General features: G+C 51.3%; 1 protein-coding gene and 1 long non-coding RNA gene across 9 annotated transcripts in view; one reads left to right on the top strand and one right to left on the bottom strand.

Moving 5' to 3' along the window:
* LOC309647105 (uncharacterized protein) overlaps window positions 1-20,550 on the bottom strand; it is a 408,982-nt gene that overhangs the window by 300,824 nt on the left and 87,608 nt on the right. The gene's annotated exons all lie outside the window — the stretch shown is intronic.
* LOC309647118 lies at window positions 13-18,790 on the top strand. Its single transcript, XR_014255820.1, has 2 exons — window positions 13-7,584; window positions 8,382-18,790. It is a non-coding gene; the product is annotated as an uncharacterized lncRNA (long non-coding RNA).

Here is a 20,550-nt window from a genome sequence, read left to right as displayed (position 1 = left end):
GCCCTGCAGGCGGCAGGCGATCAACAGCGCTCACTGCCTTCTGTGGTTCTGAGGATGGACACCCATGGGGGTGGGCAGTAATGTCACCGGGACCACGGCTTGGGGGCCTGGCCCAGGCCAAAGGCCGGGAAGAGGCAAAGATACAACAACACGCCAAATTCAGAGCACGGCCAGCGTCAGGGCAGCCATAGGAAGTCAGAGGCCGCACCCAGCGGCCCAGCCTTCCTCCTTTCTGAGAAAGACCATCAAAGCACAGCAGAGGCGCTGGCTGGGTGGGGAGCTCCGCACCACAGAGGAGAGCTCTGGCCTGGCCAAGTCAGGGCTTCGGTCCCGTGTCTGAAAGCAGTGTCTGCCCCGTGCTTACTCCCAGACCAGTGCTCCCTCGGACGCCCGCCTCCCCGCCTTCACCCAGCCATCTGGCTGCCCCTTCCCGGGGCAAAGCCCTCCTTCCCCGGCCCGCTGCTCCCACCGAGCCCTTTCAGAATCATCAGGCTCCCAGGCAGTCACCCCAGCTCTGGTCAAATCCACCTGAACCAGGATGATCATAACAGCCAAGAGCGTCGGAGCACACACGGCCCGCTGGGCACTGTCCCAAGCTCCTTGCGGAGGGCCTGACTTCCACGAATGTTCACAGTGACTCTTTGGAGTAAGTACTATGACTGCCCCACTTTACAGGTGAGAAAACCAAGGTTCAGCGAGGCTAAGGAACCTCCCCCTGTCATGCACCCAAAGCCCACACCACTGGGCCACGCACACCTCACCTCCCCCTGCTCTGTGCACCAGACCCCTGGGTTTAAGTGCGACTCTGACACTGCTTGACCTCGAACAAGACATGCCATCTCTCTCTGAAGCTTCACTCCCCCCTCTACAACAGGAGAGCATAACAACACCTGCTCTGCACCTGGCTGCTTCAGCGTCGACGAAGGAAGGCACCCAGAGCACACAGTAGGTGCTAGAAATGGCAACTGCTCAGTGGGTACATAGGGGAGAGGGGAGAGGGGAGAGAGACATACACACGGAAAGACAGACAGACAGGCAGGCAGACTGAGCTGGCCTTTTGAAAAAGACAACGAATTAACCCACACTTCAGGTGTCTGCAGCAGCCCACAAACACCCGAAGACACCCACTGCTGGGGGAAGCCAGCCAGCACACGTTTTAGGCTGTCTTCTTCATTCCCAAGAGAAGTGAGGCCCAAAAAGAAGAGAAAACTCAGGAGGACCTAGCTGGATCGGATACCAGAGCATCCAGGTGCAGCAGTGAAGACAAAACTAAACAAAATACCAAACTGTCCTGTATTGTTTTTAGCCAACCCCAGCCGGACCCCAGGGCAACCAAAGTGGAGAATGTCTAAGCGATGATCAGTCCCACCCCAGCGCCGGGTTCTCCGATAAACTGCTGACAAGGAAACATCAGGAAGGCAGGGGCTTCTCAACCTCCCCGAAGAATTAAGCTTTCCTGCTGGAAAGCCATTAAGGGGACTTGCAAACTAACACTGCAGAGATAAGGGAAACTGAGCTGCTTGAAGGAGGCAGTCTGGAGTCACCCAGAGCCCAGACCTTTCCCAGGAGGAGGAGCTCACAGGGAAAGGTCCGGGTGGCCCAACATCTCAGTGGGCACCCACCCCCATCCCACGCACCCCCCAGCCTGGTGGCTTTATGAAGATGAAGACGGGGCTGTCCTATTTACTGCCCTTTGCCAACACAGGTACCTGGGGAAAGCAGGTCTTCAATAAATTTCTCTTCAATAATTGAATAAGGGTCTTCCCTGGTGGCGCAGTGGTTGAGAATCTGCCTGCCAATGCAGGGGACGTGGGTTCAAGCCCTGGTCTGGGAAGATCCCACATGCCGCGGAGCAACGAGGCCCGTGAGCCACAATTACTGAGCCTGCGCGTCTGGAGCCTGTGCTCCGCAACAAGAGAGGCCGCGATAGTGAGAGGCCCGCGCACCGCGATGAAGAGTGGCCCCCGCTTGCCGCAACTAGAGAAAGTCCTCGCACAGAAACGAAGACCCAACACAGCCATAAATAAATAAATTCATTAATTAATTTTTTAAAAGCATGTTGCTAAAAAATAATAATAATAATAATAATAATTGAATAAGCAAGATCCTGCCCCCCAAAAAGAATTGCATGCAGTTACTGTCACTCAAGGGAAATGCCCCCCAGGAGATAAGGGCTTCTCTGTCCCTTGGCAAATATAAAAGACGCCTCCTCAGTTGCATTCAGCAGACAGCCAAGACTGGGGCAAAGGAGACCCGCCAAAATGCAGTGAAATACATACCATACCCTGTAGCTGAATATTAGTCTGGTGATTTCAAACGCTGACTTCAGGAAAATAAGCAGCTCCAGGGCACCATGGCTAACGGAGAGCTCGCTCTGGGTCTGGACTTAGAGAAACTGGGCAGGAGAGGCTGAGCCACTGTCTAGACAGCGGAAGAGGCGGGATTTGCACCTGGCTCTGCCTGTCTCTTACTTGGCACTGGGAAGCAGAGCCAGCCCTAGAGAGGGCAGGAAGCAAATCAAGAGAGAAGGCCCTCGGGCTCAAGGTGACCACACGCTGGGCAGGTGTCTCTAGAGGCTGCCCTCCCACCAAGCCCAGGAAGACCTCTTCTGGCCTGACGGCATCAGCACCCCACCCATCTCCTGCATCCAACCCATCCGCCATACACAGAGTATCCGCCCCACCGGAGTGCTCCTCGCAGGGGACTGTGGTCACAGGGCTGGTGTCTCTCTCCGCGGAAAGCAGGGAGCAGGCCTGAGTCCTCTTATAAAAAAAGCCCAGGATCTAGTGGTACCCAGCACACACCAGAGGCACTTAATAAATATCAGTGACATTGAGTTACACAATGGATCAATTCCCGTCTATAAAATGGAAAGAACAATATCACCTCCAGGGTTGTTGGGAAGATAAAATAGCCCATGAAAAGAACTACTAACTAGGGTCCTCGTTGGTATAAATACATCCTTAATTTCTGACAATCTTTATGGTTGGTAAAGAGAAAGAGAAAAATTAAAGTTGCGATAACTTAGTGCAATTTCCCCACACGCACTGGGGGTAAATAAACGTATATACGTACGCATGTGTGGGCGCGTGTGCGTTTGTGTGGTGTATTGTGCATGCACGTACACACTTATCAAGACAGAATTGCGTGCTTGTGGCTGTTTTTAACTGACAACAGGAGAAGGGGCCTAAGATGCAGCTAGCAAAGCTGTACTCGGTGCTCATCAGGGAAACTGACCCCAAACAGTGAATCTGCACAGACTGAATTGGAATCCAGTGACGTGCCCGCCTAAGGCTGGGACTCCGCCACTTTCGTGGGAGTTTGATGAAGCTGGTGCTGGGAGAGGAGTGAACAGGGCTGACTGCCTTCAGGACTCACCTTCCAAGTCTTGCAGGATGGAAAGGAAGCTCATACAACAAAAGTTCTGACATGCCTTACTACTGTTCATGCCCACTTGAGGAAATCCATCTCAAACCACCCCTTCGTCATTCCTTCATCCCTCCGTTCATCCCTCTGCCAGGAGACGAGCAGAGAGGAAGGAAGTAAAACCTAAATTGGACACTCGATTCAGTGCACACCTGTCAGGGACGGGGGAGGAGCTGAAACACGGCCTGAGCTGCCCACCGTCTGCACGCTGGCGTCTCCCCACACCTGTGGCTGGACCTCCACTTGCTGTGAGCACTAGAATTGTGGGAGGTGGGCTGTGGGTGCATGCCATTCCCAGCAACGACGCAGGCCCTGCTCCTCACGCCCCTTCCCATCAACAGCCCTGGACTGGCCACAGCCGAAGGCCAGGCCCTCCATGGGGGTGTTCCCAGGAATCTGGAGCACATTTGACACACGAAGCCCCGGGATGTGGCAGGAGGAGGAAACCGGGCACAGTGGCCCTGCCAAGTTTTCCAAAGGAAATGAGTAACCCGTAGTTAGGCAGTTACACATCGCCAAGCGAGGAAGTGGCATTGTCTGGGGACCAGCCGAGGGCATTACATAACAGGCACCCCCCTCGCACTCTGGCCATGGCCGTATTTGGGGATTGGCACAAGCATCTGATGAGCACCTCTACCCTGTGTAAACACTGGCTTTATTAGGGCGGCGGAGAGAGGTCTGGACCAGAGTCCTACTTGGCTCAGTGCTAGGAGTGAAGCTGACTCAGTCTCAGCAGCCCTCATTCCATCGGCTCACATCCGCTGAGCGGCCATGCAGCCCAGTGGGTAAGCCAGGGCTCAGGGGCCAGACCACCAATCTCTACCCCACCACCTGCCAGCTGTGTGATTCGGACAAGTTGCTCAACTGCTCTGTGCCTCAGCCGCCTGAAACAGGGAAATCCTTGCACCCGAATCCCAGGGCTGCTGAGGATGAACTGGGATGGCACCTACATACACAATGCTCAGAACAACACGTCACACAAAAGAAGCTTGCAACCATGTTCCAAGTGGGGTGCTGGGGATCAACATCATGCTGCCCGCACCTCTGAAGACAGGTAACAAAATCAAAAGTAAAAGGAAGGGTCTTGGGGTCTGTGGCAGACGGGACAGGGTCTACTGGCTGCACGTGGAGGAGCAGAGAGGTCACTTCCCCCGGGCACTTTGGAAAAGAAAATGGACAAGGACCTCTTTGAAGCAGCCAGCAGAGGAGGGAGACACGGAAATAAGAAACACTAGGTTCTTGCTGGAGGCGTTGGAAGATGATAGCCGAGTTTAACAAAATCTTAAAATTCATTCCAATTCAACTGGCACAGTTGGTCATGGCCCATGATGCCATGATTGAGGCGGAGAGAAGATGCCCAAAGGAAGTCAGTTTGCCGTGGAGTCTGTAAATCCATCTACTGCTCTGTACATGGTGCACGTCACAGAGAATGGAGTAACCCACGATGCCCTTCAGGTACAGTCACTGTGTCACTTCCTACTCACCACCACCCGATTAGGGAGATACTATCACACACAGATGCACGAATACGTGTGTGTGTGTACACACACACACACACACCCTTTATTTTGAAAGATGAGGAAACCAAGGCACAGGGAGTTTAGGTTAAGCTTTAAGGGTCAGAATTCACATCCAGGTCTGTTTCACTCTCCACTAAAGGGATTTTTCCTCCTCCACTGGTTGGTTAAATTATTATTATGACTGCTATTGTTTTGTTGAGAGTTCCTTTTTTAGTGAGATATAATTGACATATATTAGTCAAAATTATATTAGTTTCAGCTGTACAACATAATGATTTGCTATGTGCAAATACTGTGAAGTGATCACAAGTCTAGTTAACATCCGCTGGCACACATAGTAACTAATATTTTTAAAATAATCACAAACTTAGAGAAAGGTTGGGAGTAGAGTGCAGGTCCTTTTTCCTGACTCCGTGTGGGAGAAAGCGGCTGGCTGACGCCCCATCTCCCCAGAAGACTTTGGTGTGTATTTCCTAAAGCCAGGATGTTCTCCCCAGAACCACATTCCACCAGCAAAACCCGGAAGCTGACACTGATACATAACTGACATCCAGTTCTCACACCCCATTCAAGCGTTGCCAACTGTGCATAATCAAATACTGCATCTAGTTGTCACACGTCTTCACTTTCCTTCAATCTGGAACTGTTCCTCCGTCTTTCCTTAACTCTCATGACCTTGACGCTTGACAGATTATAAGGCATTTATTTCATTTGCGCATGTCCCCCTCCATTTGGGTTTGTCTGATGTTTGCCTTGCTTTAGACTCATGGTACGCATCTTCATTAACTCTTTTTTTTTTTTCCATAATTGCAAAGCAAGAGCTGGAGGGAAGATTTCCTGGATGAAAGTAAATCCTCTAAGTCGACTGTGATCGTGATGACAAACTTCACCCCATCATTTTTCACCAGTCAGGGGGTAGCTTATGACTCAGGGAGGGATGGAGCAGTCTGCAGTCTGGGGAGGGACTATGGTTTCTACACAGCCACGGAGATGCTGGCATCATTTACTCATGCCAGCTTTGCTTACAAATAAAAAAAAAAAAGAAAAAGAAAGAAAGAAAGAAAGAAAGAAAAAAAGAGAAACCTCAGAGTTCAGCTTAAAAAGACCTTTCATGCGGTGCCAGGCCGCTCCCTTTCCCAGCCCCTGCCTCTGTCGCAAAGTACAATACGTATGTTTATCTTGCTTCTAAGAAGGGGGCTATTAAAATACTTGAGGATTTTCCCCTCCTAGCCCTGGCATGCTGGCTCCCAGTGGCTGCACGGCCACATATAATGAAGTGCAAAAGCAACAGTCAATTATGGCTTTCGCAAACACAGGGACCTTTCCTGAGGTTGGAAGTCGCATCACTTGAAAGGCTGACTTTCTTCAAACTTCCAGGAACTGAGTGGCCCAGAGCCCGTCTATTTAAAGGTCAGCCCAGCAGCCCTGCTGTGTTTGGAGGGCTGCCGCCAACACGAGCTTGTTCTCGGCCCCTCTCTGCAGCCACCGCAGCGGGCCGGGCTGTGAACAGCACTGTGTGCTCCTTTCACAGGGAGGCAACGAGCGCCAGAGACGGGCCAGGGCCGGAGAGAGAGGGACATAAGAAGTGGCCGGTCGCCTGCTCCTTCGCGGGGGCAACTGGTGGTCAAAAGAGGGAACTCCTCCACGGCTGACCCGTGAAAGCAGCGATCACCTCTCAGAATCAAGCCTCGGCCCCAATTTCCAGGGACATAATCATCCTTTTTGTCCCCCTTTTAGCTCAGCTCTGTGGGCCTGAGCTCTGGAGGAGCAGATGGAGGGCAGGCGGCAGGAAGTGGCCCCTGGGCCCCCTTATAAGGTGACCAGAGGGACCACAGCCCGTCTCACCCACCAACCACATACAAAACCTTTTGAAAGTGTTTAACCCTTAGCTGGATGTTAACTCACACAGCTCTGCATTTATTTAAGTCCACGTGCTTGTTTGGTATCTGCTTACTCTTCCCACTAGCTGCAGGCTGATTCAGAGGTGACAGGTATGGAGAAATCACTGCTGACACAGCACCTGTAATGTGCATGGGGTCCTAGGCATGGGTGGTGGGCACAGCTTACCGGCCCAAAGCCAGCCAGCTAGTGAGGGACGGGGTCAGGATTCCAATGCCCACCTGTCTGACTCCAGAACACACTCTCCTATTTCATCCTACCCTCCACACACACCCCACATTCAGGAAGTCAAGTAGTGCTTTGCTGGAAAGTATTGATCCCTCCTGCCAGGCGCCAGGGAGGGCTTCAAGGAGGAGATGGCATTTGAACATCGCCTTCAGTGGGGCTCAGAGAGAAAAGGAAGAGCAGCCCAGGAAGAAAGTACGATGTGAACAGAAGCAATGAGACCTGAAAAGGGCCTGGATGGACAGATAATAAATAGCCGGCTGCTGAGGCTGAAGCCTGGAGTGGGTGAGGGAGTCCAGGAGTCCTTTGGGACGCTCTCCTAGTCTCTGTGTGCTGAAGCGGGCCTCTGCCCATCGCTGCACTGCACTGTACCACCCATCCAAGCTATCCTGATCCTCGTGACAATGCCGAGAAATAGAGATTACCAGCCAAGGCTCTGAGAAGTCACTGCAGCTGATTACCTGGTTACAGGGAGGTGGGGCTCACACCTGACCCAAGGCCGTCCGGTCCCAAGGCTAGTTAGCTGCCCATGTGCCTTCTCAAGTTTATTATTTTTTTTCTTCCTTTCTGCTGAGGTCCTTGTGGACACGGGAAAGGACGCCCGTGGGGGAGGGAAAGAAAGGAAATGGGGGGGGGGAACCACGCCAGGACTATGATTCAGTGCAGACCTTTCCGAGGGTCCGATTAGCCTGAAATGACTTTGAAACCCAAACCAACAAAACCAAACACTCAGGGAGCCAAGCCAGGAAGCTCAGGCAGAGAATCTCCAAGACGAAACGTCCTCTGAGGGGACCCTGGGAGGGACTTTGTCACGAGATAGTGTCTTAGGCTGCACTCCCCAGAAACAGATCCTGAGATGGAAGTTCCTGTGTGTGAGTTCACGGGGGAGTGTACTCGGGAGAAAGGGAGTGAGGGACGCGGGACGGGCAGGAGGGCGGGGCTCAGTAAGGATGCGGTCTCCTCAGCTGGACCCCAGCCTCAGCCTGATCCCACGGGGAGCTCCGGTGCGTAAGTAAATGGTACAACGGAGTTCACCCCACGTTGAAGCAAGGGGGCCAGCCTTTTGTACCCCTGAGTCAGCAGGGGCTGGGGCCAGGGGAGGGTGAGCAAATTCCTGGATGAGGCAGCAAATCTCCAGAGAAGGGGACACCAGACCGTGACCTTTAACAGCTGGGGGTGAGTGAGTGTGCCGGCCTGGTAAAGGGGGCCCAGGCAGGACACCAACAGCATCCATTACAATTCGTCATAATTAAGTGACTGGGCGATGACCAGGAATGATAACAGGCCCTGTTTTTTTAACATTTCCTGCAGAGTTGGGCTGCCTAAGCCAGAGGCTGGGCCTGGGCTGAATCAGCCTCTCCAGGGAGTGTGGAAACATCTGGGATTCTGATAGACACCGAGGGTGAGCACAGCCCCGGGACAAGAGAGCTGGACGGAGACGCACGCCTGGAGGGAGTGAGACAAGAAGACTGCTTTGGAGAGTCAGCTCTCTTCTCTGCTCCTCCCTCCTAAAGAGGGTCAGCATGTGAGATCAGATGAAACGGGCCGAGAAAACAACCTCATTCCCCCACTCTCCCGCCCACAAAAACCTAGCAGGATGGCCTATGAGAAGTGTGGAGATCTGTCCAAGAGATCATATGGTCAGATATTTCCAACCAATTACCAGATGGGTTTTGACTGTAGGCCTGGCATACAGTTAGTGCTAAATAAAAGCTGAGTGGCTTGTCAGCTGTACACATTTTAACCTCCACCTCAAGCTTAAAGGGAACTTCCTAAGCCTCTTCCAGAATGGCGGAGAGCCTCATTTGTGAATGAGTTTTGCCTTCATCTCATGATTCTGAACCGGCCGCATCTTGATTTTTTTTCAACTGAAGAGTTTTGTTGTCTGCACATGTCCGACAACAGATGAGAATAAACAAAACGTGGTCTCTCCACACAATGCAATATTGTTCAGCCATGAAAAGGAATTTAGTATTGATACATGCTACTACTTCCAAGGATGAATCTTGGGAACATTGTGCGAAATGAAACAAGCTAGTTACAAAACACCACTGTGTCGTTTGATTCCACGTGCATGAAACGTCCAGAATAGACAAATCCATGGCAACAGAAAGTAGATTAGTGGTTTCCGAGGGTTGGGGGACTTGGGGGTGACTGCTAATAGATACAAGATTTCTTTCTGGGGTGATAAAATGTTCTAAAATGGATTGTAGTGATGGTTGCACAACTCCATGAATATACAGAAACCACTGAATTGTACACTTTTAAATGCGTGACTTGTAGGGTATGTGAACTGCGTCTCAATAAAGCTGTTACTTAAAAAAAAAAAAAAGAAAGAGGAGAAAAGAAAGGAAAAGTTTTGCTGTCATATGAAGGAATGACAATAACATCACCACCGATGACGGGTTCCAGCCACTGTGTGGACATGTTAGCCCGTAGCTCCTGAATACAGCGTGCTGGGTCTGAACAAGTCCCCAGACACACCCTCCCACCCAAAAGAGAGAGAAGACAGCACCTATCTGCGATTCATTTGGCCAAAAGGCTGTCAGAAAGGCTTCTGTCCCCTGCCCCCCAAAAAACTCTGATCCCCACAATCCAGTGCCACCGAAGAGGGACAACACAGCAGACAGCCAGGAGCTCTTATTTTGTCTCCTGCCCCGAGCAGTTCCTAAACAGTGGGAGTTAAATATTTATAAAGCAGTCACTGTTTGTTTAATGTTCAATCTGTACTTGCGAAGCCCGATGCAGGGAAATGCTGAAGAGACAGCTGATTATACAACACAGGGAAACACCACGCCGGGAAGCCTGACACTTACCAGGACTCCAGCCTCACCTTCCAGCCCGGCCGCCTCCTCCTCCTCCTCAAAGTGCCCGCAGGTTGGGAGGGGTCTCCAGTGTTTAGTCTCCTCCTCCCCAGTGCCCACAGAATAAGACAAAATAGCCCTTTTCGCCAAAAGCCGCAGGTCGCGTGGCTCTTCCTGGGCTGTAAGCAGCTCCTGAGAAAGTGGGGTGCCGTAGGGTCGAGGTCTGCCTTCACAAGACCCCACCACGCAGAAAGGGTCGGGGACTCCCAGCTGGGCCGGCGGCAGGCCCGTGTAGACGAGGAGCACCTTCTGAGGCCTCCCCAGCGTCGTCCTCCTCGTGCTTGTCTGATACCCGGTGCCGGGCAGCCCCAATCTGAACACCGGACAGCAAAGGCACGCGTTCGGATGCAACTCCTGGGCCTCGCATCCCGTTTCCACCTGCTCCGCCTCAGCTCCCCCCGCTGTGAAAGATGCCCGAAAGGCCCACCTGCCTTCCAGAGTTACTCTGGAGCGTTAATAAGGCGGTCCTTTAGGGCATCATTACTGCGATGATGAGGGCGACCACCACCACCTGCTTCCGACTCCTGGCCCTGCCCTCACCCCACTGTGACCTTTGGAGAGTCCGGTCACTGTCCCAGCCCTCCTCAGTGGCCTAATCAGCACATGAGCATAAACAAGACAGGGGGAGGAAATGTTCTTTGTAGGCTACAAAACGCTGCCCAGGGCTTCCCTGGTGGCGCAGTGGTTGAGAGTCTGCCTGCCAATGCAAGGGACACGGGTTCGAGCCCTGGTCTGGGAAGGTCCCACATGCCGCAGAGCAACTAGGCCCGTGAGCCACAATTACTGAGCCTGCGCGTATGGAGCCTGTGCTCCGCAACAAGAGAGGCCGCGACAGTGAGAGGCCCGCGCACCGCGATGAAGAGTGGCCCCCGCTTGCCGCAACTAGAGAAAGCCCTCGCACAGAAACGAAGACCCAACACAGTCAAAAATAAATAAATAAAATAAAATAAAATGCCCTCACTCTTTCGCTACCCACCCTTTAAAAAAAAAACAAAAAAAAAAACGCTGCCCAAAACACACATCAGGTGCTCTCCGCACTGCCGGGAAACTGAAGGATGGGGAGGCGGCCGCTCACGTTTCCCAGCTCTGGGACCCCCATGACTCCTCTGGGGCCTGGACACTCGGGAGAGTGGCTAATACACGGAGCTCACATTGCCAGTTGCACCGGGGAACAGCTTCACCAGAATCTCCAAACAGCCTTCTCCATCCATTCTAGGAGTCCCCCACCAATCCTGTTTTCCCCAGGTCGGTCCAGAAGTCCAGGGAGAGGGAGGGCCAGCCTGCCGCCCTGTCCCTCCGGTGGACAGTGCGGAGCCCGGGGGACACGGGTGTACAGGGGTTCTCCCCTGCACATGAGCCAGACACGTAGGGGGGTCTCTGATGAATGCAGTGATGGGGGAAGAAGGAGGCTGAGGGGTGCAGAGCAGGCAGGGAAGACGGAGCAGAGGAAGCAAAGACCTGGGGACCTGGGAGCGAGTGGAGAAGAGGACCCAGAAAAAAGCCACTTGAGGTGAAGCCACTTAAAATGAGGTCCAGATATTCAGGGCATGTGTGTGTCCTGGGGAGGGAGGAACTTTATCTCGAAAACACAGACTGCCCACCATCTGCTTCGGATTCCCGGCTCTACCTCTCATTTGTCTTATAGCCACTCATGTCACTTGGGCCACTCATGTCACTTGTCTTATAGCCTGTTTAGGGGGACGACTTTGCCTTGAAAAAGGAAACAGTTATAAACATAAACTATCCTACATTCATAAGTTAATTTATCCTTTATACATTATAAGCGTGTAATATATCATTGGTAACTTAATTCTAAATATAAAGTAAGCTTCGTCTGTCTTATACTTAAATTTGAAGTTGTCATTTTAAACTCTGCTCTGAGTGTTAGGCCACCAGAACAATGAATCAAATCAACTATACTTCAATTTAAAAAAAAGGATGAATGAATCTGACGCCGAGGCTATTTTAGCACATGTTTTCTCACAAAATACAAACTTCCTTCATCCCTCATGATTAAAAGGATCGTTTGCAAAAGACCTTTCGGGACTCTGTCAATGTTCCCAGGCCCCTCTTAATCTTTTGGATTTTTCAGTCATCCTCTTATTTTGCCTAGAGGGTCAACATCGTTCCTTTCTCTTCTCCTCGGTTAGCCGGTCTGATTCTGCCAGGCTCCCCGAGGTCTTCCCAAGGGCAGGACTCAAGTCTCTTCCTGCTTCTCTTTCCTTAGAGCTTACGGGAGAGGTTAAGTACCTGATATTTACCCTTCAGTTCCATCTACAGTTCCCCCCCTCCCCCGCCCATCGTGAGGTCCCATGAGGGCAGGGACTTGTGTCCACTTTGCTAGCCGCTCCCTGTGTCACCCCTGGTGTATCAGACACTGGATCAGTGCCTGGCACATAGGAGGAAGGGCACGTGATTCAAGCAGCTCACCCACAGCACCTTCTGCATCGGGAAAACCCTGCAGTCTGGGCAAGACGTGCAATTTCTGGCAGTGGATCCGCTCTGGATAGAACAAGCCCTGTCACCCGACTCTCCCAGTGCCATGTCACTGAACAAGTGGGCAACCATAAACAGGACGGACACAGATATTTTATTAGCTGAACATGGATGAGCCGATTGAAAGGCAGGGTCTTTCGAGATGCAGATGGTCTTTCTTTTGAAACACATACTCACAATTCTACAATTTCTGATTTCCATTTCTTTAAAGTAGTGCAAAAGTGAGTCATCTGCAAAACATATGGACTACAGCTTCCTTAGAGTTTTATAATATTTTCTTCCTATTTTTTACAGCTGTTTTGCCTCTAAGTGATTTGGTGACAACTTTTTAGCAAATCAACGTTTTCCGTGCCTTCCAAAGTACTAAACTTAGTATTCATGCAAGAGCTCAATTCTCATCAGTTTATGTAATATGCAATTACCAACACAACTCACTTTTGGCCAGCACAGGAATCAATGGGTGGTAAAAGCCTTGCCGGCACCCCAGTATCAATAGCTGACATTTAACGGGTGTTAAAGAAACACTGTTCTAAGCCTTCACGTGTATTAACTCATTGAATGCCATAATCACCCTGGAAGGTAGATACTAGTATTAGTCTGATTTTACAGATAAAGCATACAAGCACAGAGAGGTTATTTAACTTGCCCAAGGCCACACAGCTGGTGGGGCACAACAAAGCTTTGAATAGGGGAAATTGGGCTTGTGAGTAGCCCACCAGCCCCGAGCCTTCTGTGAGCCTGGGGTCTCACTCAGTTTGCTGTGCAGAGGGAATGCACAGCGAGGAAGCCACATGGAGGTCAGTTAAGAGAGTCTGCTACCCTTGCCCTGGACTGACAGATGTTTACAATGTCTGGAAATCAGTAAATGACTGATTATCTTCAGATGTGGGTGGGTTGGATGGACATGAGCGGTGAGTTTATGAGTGCATAGTTTCACGTTATGATGACTTCTGCTTCCCTGGGCCATCTGCCTGCAGGAGCACAGATAGGGAGGACGCCTCAACTTCTGGGTGGCTGGAGCGTGAATGCTAGTAGGGGGAGGGCGGGCAACAGTTGAGGCTGGGTTCAGAGTTAAGGGCAGACGTGTCAGGCCAAGGGGTTTGGATCTAACCCCGTCTAGAGATGTTCCTTCCTGTGTGGCGACTGGCCAGAGCGTGCTCCCGGCCTGCGGAAGCTTCTGGCAGGTGACCTGAGAGTCAGAGACCCCCCCCAGACTGCTGGCATGCAAGGCAGTGCAGGAGGAAAGGGGAGAGAAACCAGAAAACGGGATGGTGAGCTTATAGGTGAGGCCTTGTGGGCTTTCTTTCCACTTTCTGACCTTCCTAGAGACTCCTGGGGCACCCACACTGCTGGGCCTGGAAAGGCTGACCCACACCTTAAACAGGTAAGGCTCGGGGAGGGTGAAAACCCCGAAAAGAGGCTCTTCCAGGCGGAGCAGAGACAAGGCATCCAATCCTCAGGCTCTCAGTTTAGTGTCCCTTCCACTGCCCTGTGCCACAGTCTCCAACTGAGCCTGAGCGGTGACAGGAAGGCCCCCCCTCAGACAATTTCACAAAAGGAGGCAGAAGCACTCAGTCTCCAAGGGCCACCTCCTGAAATCCAGACAAACTGACAAAGTGTCGCTAAGTAAGTAACTTTCCAGACTAGAGACTTAAGAAGAGGGAATGGCTTTGCTACCTGATTCCCTCCCATGTGATAGAAGAAGTCACCTCTCTCTCTATTTCTTGAAATCATCAGCATCAAAGAGGAACTCAGGGACCTTTCAGCTCCTCAGCGGGCTGAAAAGGTGCAGCCAGTACATCCTGTGTGCTGCATGTAGATGATGCCATTTAGCTTCGTCCTTAAATAGTGCTCAAGAGCTGGGGAAACAGAGGCTCAAGGTCAAGTGGCCTAACTCGCGCCACCCAGCTAGGTAGGTGGTTAACCCATTGGAGGAGAAGATTCAGAAAGGACATGGCATCTGCCTTCATCAACGTAAAAGCTGTCTGTGAGAGGGGTTTGTTGCATCAGAGGGCCCCAAGGATCAGAAGCCAGAGAGCTAGAACAGAGCATCCATGCCTGGGGAGAGGGATGACCATTAGAACTGTCAGCATCATCTTTCAAGGGCAGTGAGTGTCCCATCAGTGGAGGTAATCAAGGGCTGAGGGGACAGACAGGAAGCCAGGTCACTACAACTGGGGATTCAACTTATCGCATGGGTGATTAGATGGGACTACAGCACAGGTTTTATGAATGAATCAAGTCTTAAGCATTTGCTCCTTACATCAGGAATGGACATGGGAAAGGTATACAACCTGGTGTGTTTCAGACTCAAATTACATGGCCTAGCTCTTGGTTGGTTTACACACACACACACACACACACACACACACACACACACACACTCCCCTTCTCTCTCTCCCTCCCTCCTTCCCTCCCTCTCTTTCTCTGCAAAGCCAGAAGAGTTGTATGGGTGGCACACGCAAAGACCCCTTTCTTCATCGAGCGATCTGCCAGTCACTTACAGGGGACCTACGACACGGCAGGCGCCGTATGGAGAATACAGCGAATAATGCAAGCCCCGGTTCCAGTCCTCTAATGCCTAGAGCACAATGGGTCCAGTTCATCAATTAGGGTAGGAGCCAATGAACACTTCTGAGAGTCTCCTGGGCTTCAGACGGCGCATACGGTGAGCTGTAAAGACCGCTAGAGTCGGTGGTAATATTATCCCACTGACACAGATCAGAGAGGACAAACCTCCTGGGTTCACTCAGTGAGTAAGTGGAGAAACCAGCATTCAAATCCAGCCAGCCCTACCCAACTCCAAAGAGCACGCTCTTTCCACGGTCCCGCGGGGAACAGCCGTACACAAGCTGCTACCGACGGGAACCCCCCTGTCGCTCCACCAGGAGAGTCAAACTTGCCCTGCGGCCTCCACTAAACCATCCATAGCCGGCAAGGGTCACTGTGCCGTTTCCTTCATACTTTACTATTGGCCCAATTCAATTCCGGTGGCACTGCCCGCCCCGGATGCAGGCCAAATATGAGCTGGGCTTTGATAGCAGAGATGAAAGGCAGGGTTGCAGTGAGCATGAGGTCCGAACAAATGTCAGCTGCTTGCATCAGGAAAACCCCAAATTACCCACTCTCACACATAGTCTTTCATCTCCTACCGGGCAAGCAGAGGCTGCTTATTAGAAAAGCTGCCTTGTCCGCACTCTCCCTTGCGGGGGTCGGGGTTGAGGGGTAAATGCCGGCGTCACCCTCGGAATCACTGCACCCTCAGGATCACTCTGAGGGGCGGCTGGGCTGTGGGAAACACAGGCTCCACTCTGCCCTTCGCCACAGGATGCTGACACACGGGACAGACAGGAGGTCTGTCCGGGGCCCGGCCGCCACTACTGCTTGGGGAGGGAGCTGCCAACAGATGGCCGTCCCGGGGCGGCCAAGCCACCGAGCCTCCTACACGTAGCCCGCAGCCCCAGGAAACGGAGGTCTGGGACCGCAAACAGAAATGCACAGGAGGGCCGGCCGGCCCCTCCTTCTTCCTTCTTTCTTTCTCTCCCTCTTCTCCAGCAAAGCCGGCAATTGAGAATTCCACATCACAGATTCCTGTGGCCAAAAGGGGCCACTTGAGGTCATCAGCGACACTGCTCCTCCACAACAAGACAAGCCTGTCCTGAAGCTGTGGCAGGAGGAGGCCACGGTCCTCGGAAAGGATCTTAAGGAGAGGCTGCTGGCCTCCTCTGTTGCTACCAGAGCAGGCCTGCGCCTTTCTGGACCACAGCACTCATTACATTTGCTTGTCCTCTTTTAGTCCAACTTCTCTGTCCCACTCATGCCTGTGAGCGTGTAAGGCCAGGGACCCAGTTTTAATCTCCTCTGTATCTTCAGGACTTGGCATTATGCCAGGTCCAGGGGGGCTGCTTAGTAAAAGTGGGTGGGTGGGTGGATAGCAGACGGTGCGTACAGGCAGAAAAGGGGAAGAGAGACAGAAGACGGGGCTATGGAACACGCCCATTGTAGACGGCCAGAATCATGATGAACTCTGGGGCCAAAAGGGACTTGAGAGATCCTCTAAGCCTCACCCCCGCTCCTCATTTGGCAGATGTGAAAACTAAGACTCCAACATGTGTGACCTTGCCAAGGTCACATGACTGAGGGTAAGCCATCCCCAGTAACACAGACGGCGTGCCTCTGGGCAGCCTCAGTTGGCAAGAATAAATGCGATCCATCCTGCTGTCAGAACCAGGATGACACGCTCCCCTGACTTGTGCGTGGAGAGGCACTGACACTGCCTCCGCCATGTCAAGCTCCTCGCTCCTAAAAGTGTGATGGAATCAGGGCAGAAGAAATGTAGGTCTCCCGCCGGCGTTGTAAGGGAAGCTTCAGGCGACAGCCCGACGACGGCCACCAGGAACGCCAGTCCTGCTTCAGTCCTCTTCAGGGTGAGCGGGGACTAAAGCAGAGCACTTTGATCTTCCTCCATTCCATCTCTCTGCAATAATTCCTGCTATGGAAGAAAAAGCAGCCAAAATCCAGAGACCAGGACGAAATCGCCCATCTCCAGCTCGGTTGTGAATAAATACAAGCACGCCTCGGAGCTATTACAGGTTTGGTTCCAGACCACGGCAATAAAGCGATATGGCAATAAAGCGGGACGCACGAATTTTTTTGGTTTCCCAGCGCATATAAAAGTTACGTTTACACCATAGTTTAGTCTGTTAAGCATGCAACAGCGTTATGTCTAAAAAAACCGATGTACATACCTTAATTTAAAAATACAAAAGAGGGGCTTCCTTGGTGGCGCAGCGGTTAAGAATCCGCCTGCCAATGCAGGGGACACGGGTTTGAGCCCTGGTCCGGGAAGAACCCACATGCCGCGGAGCAACTAAGCCCGTGCACCACAACTACTGAGCCTGTGCTCTAGAGTCCACAAGCCACAACTACTGAGCCCACAAGCCACAACTACTGAAGCCCATGTGCCTACAGCCCGAGCTCCACAACAAGAGAAGCCACCACAATGAGAAGCCCGCTCACTGCAATGAAGAGTAGCCCCCGCTCACTGCAACTACAGAAAACCCGTGCGCAGCAACGAAGACCCAATGCAGCCAAAAATAAATAAATAAAATAAATAAATTTATTAAAAAATTAAAAGAAAAATACAAAAGAAAACCAAAAAATTACAATAGTAATCATCCAAAGATCACAGATCATCATAACAAATATAACACCAATGAAAAAATTTGAAATATTGCAAGAATTACCAAAATGTGACACAGAGACACGAAGTGAGCGAATGCCGTTGGAAAAATGGCACCAACGGACTTGCTCGACGCAGGGTTGCCTCAAACTTTCAATTTGTAAAAGACGCAATATCTACGAAGCGCAATAGAACGACATATGCCTGTACAGACTAATCAATTCACAACTATTTCCTGACGACCTACTGTGCGTTCAGTCCTGGGCTGAGCGCATACAAAGGATAACTGTAAGTCTAACTCCTGGACCAAGCCCACAACTGAGGTCCCTGACTGCCTACTGCTCATTCATTGAATTGCTTGTGCAACGAATCATTGTCGAGCGCCAGCATGGACCTGCCCTGCACGGATGACCCAGGAAGGACATGAGGTAGGTGTTCTCATTCTCTCCCATTGCACATTTAGGGAAACTGAGGGTTTAAGAGAATCAACCAGGATCACACAGTAGAACCATGACTCAAACCCTCGTCTTCCGTCTTCTTTCAGCTACAAATCTTTGCCTCCCTGTAAGGGATGTGAGGAGTCCACGTTAGAAAATGATCCCTGTAGGCGGGTGGCCAGAGCAGGCTGGACCTCAAGGGACCTGGCTACGTGGGAAGCAAAGGGCAGACATCTCACAAATGGACCTAGAACTGAGCTCCTCGGGGTCGGTGCGGCCCATCCCACGGGGCTTAGAATCTAAAACAAACAACACGACACAAAAGCCTCTGTGTTGCCGAGAAGGAGCATAGAAAAGTGATCAAAGGCAGGTCAGAGCCAGACAAACCCTGGGTCCACTTCTGTCTGGGCCACTATAAACTGAGTGCCCTAGCTGAACCTCTACTTTCTCATCTGTGAAATGGTTATAACAGGGCCCGTCCCTTCTCTATAGAATTCAGTGGGATCAGGTGTCAGACACAGTATTTGGCATGAATCGAGGGCCCATAATTTCCTCTTTTTACCTAAGGGGACCTGCAATGCCACCATGTTTGTTTGTTTGTTTTAACTGAGGTGAAACTCACATAAAATAAAATGAATCATTTTAAAATATACAATTCAGTGGTGTTTAGTACATTTACAATGTCGTGCAATCATCACCTCTAGTTCCAAAACATTTTCATCACCCCAAAATAAAACCTCATACCCACTAAGTTACTCCCCATCACCTCCCACTCCAAGCAACCACCATCCGCATTCTGTGTTTATGGATTTATTCTGGATATTTTCATATAAGTGGAATCGGAGAATACGTGACCCTTTGTGTCTGGCTTCTCTTACCTAGCATGTTTCCCAGGTTCATCCGTGTTGTAGCATGTGTTAGTACCTCACTCCTTCTTATGGCTCAATAATATTTAATTGTGTGTATGTACGTGTGTGTATAGATAGGTAATGGAACATATATTCCACTATACTCCATTACATATATATATATATATATACACATATTCCACTGTGTGTGTGCATGTATATATAGATATATACATGCACACACACCACATTTTGTTTATCCATTCATTTCATCCACTGATGGACATTTGGGTTGTTTCCACCTTCTGTTGTGAACAGTGCTGCTATAAACATTCAGGTACAGTTTTTGCGTGGGCATATGTTTTCAACTCTTCCTTTGTAAAACCTAAGAGTGGAATTGCTGGACCATACGGTAATTCTATATTTCACTTAACTATCTTCCACGATGGCTGCACACTTTTACATTCCCACCAGCAACTCACAAGGATTCCAATTTCTCCGCATCCTCGCCGACGCTTGTTTGTTGCTGTTGCCGTTGTTTATCAAAGCCATCCTGGTAGGTATTAAGAAGGGATACCTCGTGGTTTTGATTTGCATTTCCATCTTTTCATGTGCTCGCTGCCCATCTGCATATCTTCTCTGGAGAAATGTCTGTTCAAGTCCTTTGCTCATTTTTAAATTGGGCTGTTAGGCTTTGTGGCTGAGTCCTCTGTTATCTTTGAGCAAAGATGCAGCTAACTCCTATGCTGCCCCAGGACTAGGGATCTGGTGGTGACGGGCCCCACAGACAGGCAGAGGGCAGGGGGGGACGCAGATGCTGGAGGCTCGGGAGAAGGTCCAGGGAGAGCAGAGACGTGGTTAAAACGGCCTGGGAAGCGGGACCCGCGAGGAAGGTTAGAGCAGGACAAGAGAGGGAAGGCTGTGGGCGACTTTACCCCCTTACTGGGGCTCACTCTGCATGGAGTGGCTGAGGAAGTGATTTCAAGGAATCGGTGGCCAGCTGGTTCCCATTTCCAAGGCAGAGAGAAGGAAATGTGCACCGCGGGGAGAGAGTGAGGCCGAGCAGAAGGAAATGCTTCCCGGCTGGAGAGCTTTACGAGGCCCTGAACCTGGCAGAATCTGCCAGCACCTGGCACAGAGCACAGACAGGGGGTACCCACCCAAGCAGCAGTGCCCTGAAGGGGTCTCTCAGGCCGCCATGCCCCGTGGAAACACCTGCAACAAAGAGGCGGCAGTGGCCACAGTCACACGTGGCCCGGGATTCATCCTGACACCCTGTGGCTTGCCGGCACCAAAGGGCACACACGGGGCCTAGCTCAGTGGACCACGTTTTCTGATCATCCTACATGCAGAGGAGGTCCTGGCTTGAATGGAGGTGCTGGGAAGCAGAAGCAACGAGGACACTGGGCTTGACCCTGAGGGACTGACAGGGAGGACGCTGGGGAAACCACCCACTCCGAACCAGCAGGGCGCAGGCACCTGCACGGAAAGGCCGGCTGGACCAGGTGACGTGAGCGGAGCCTCCAAGTTAGGAAGAAAGGAGAGGGTATAAGAGTGACCCTGCATTTGGAGTCAGTGCGCCTGGATTCAATCCTAATGCCGCCATTTACAACTTGTTGAATTCTGGCAAATTCCTTAACTGCTCGGAGCCGT

Source organism: Balaenoptera physalus, assembly GCF_965194825.1.
Source record: "Balaenoptera physalus genome assembly, chromosome: 17".
Taxonomy (NCBI): domain Eukaryota; kingdom Metazoa; phylum Chordata; class Mammalia; order Artiodactyla; family Balaenopteridae; genus Balaenoptera; species Balaenoptera physalus.
The sequence above is the reverse complement of the archived record's forward strand: the minus strand, read 5'-3'. Positions and strand labels throughout refer to the sequence as shown.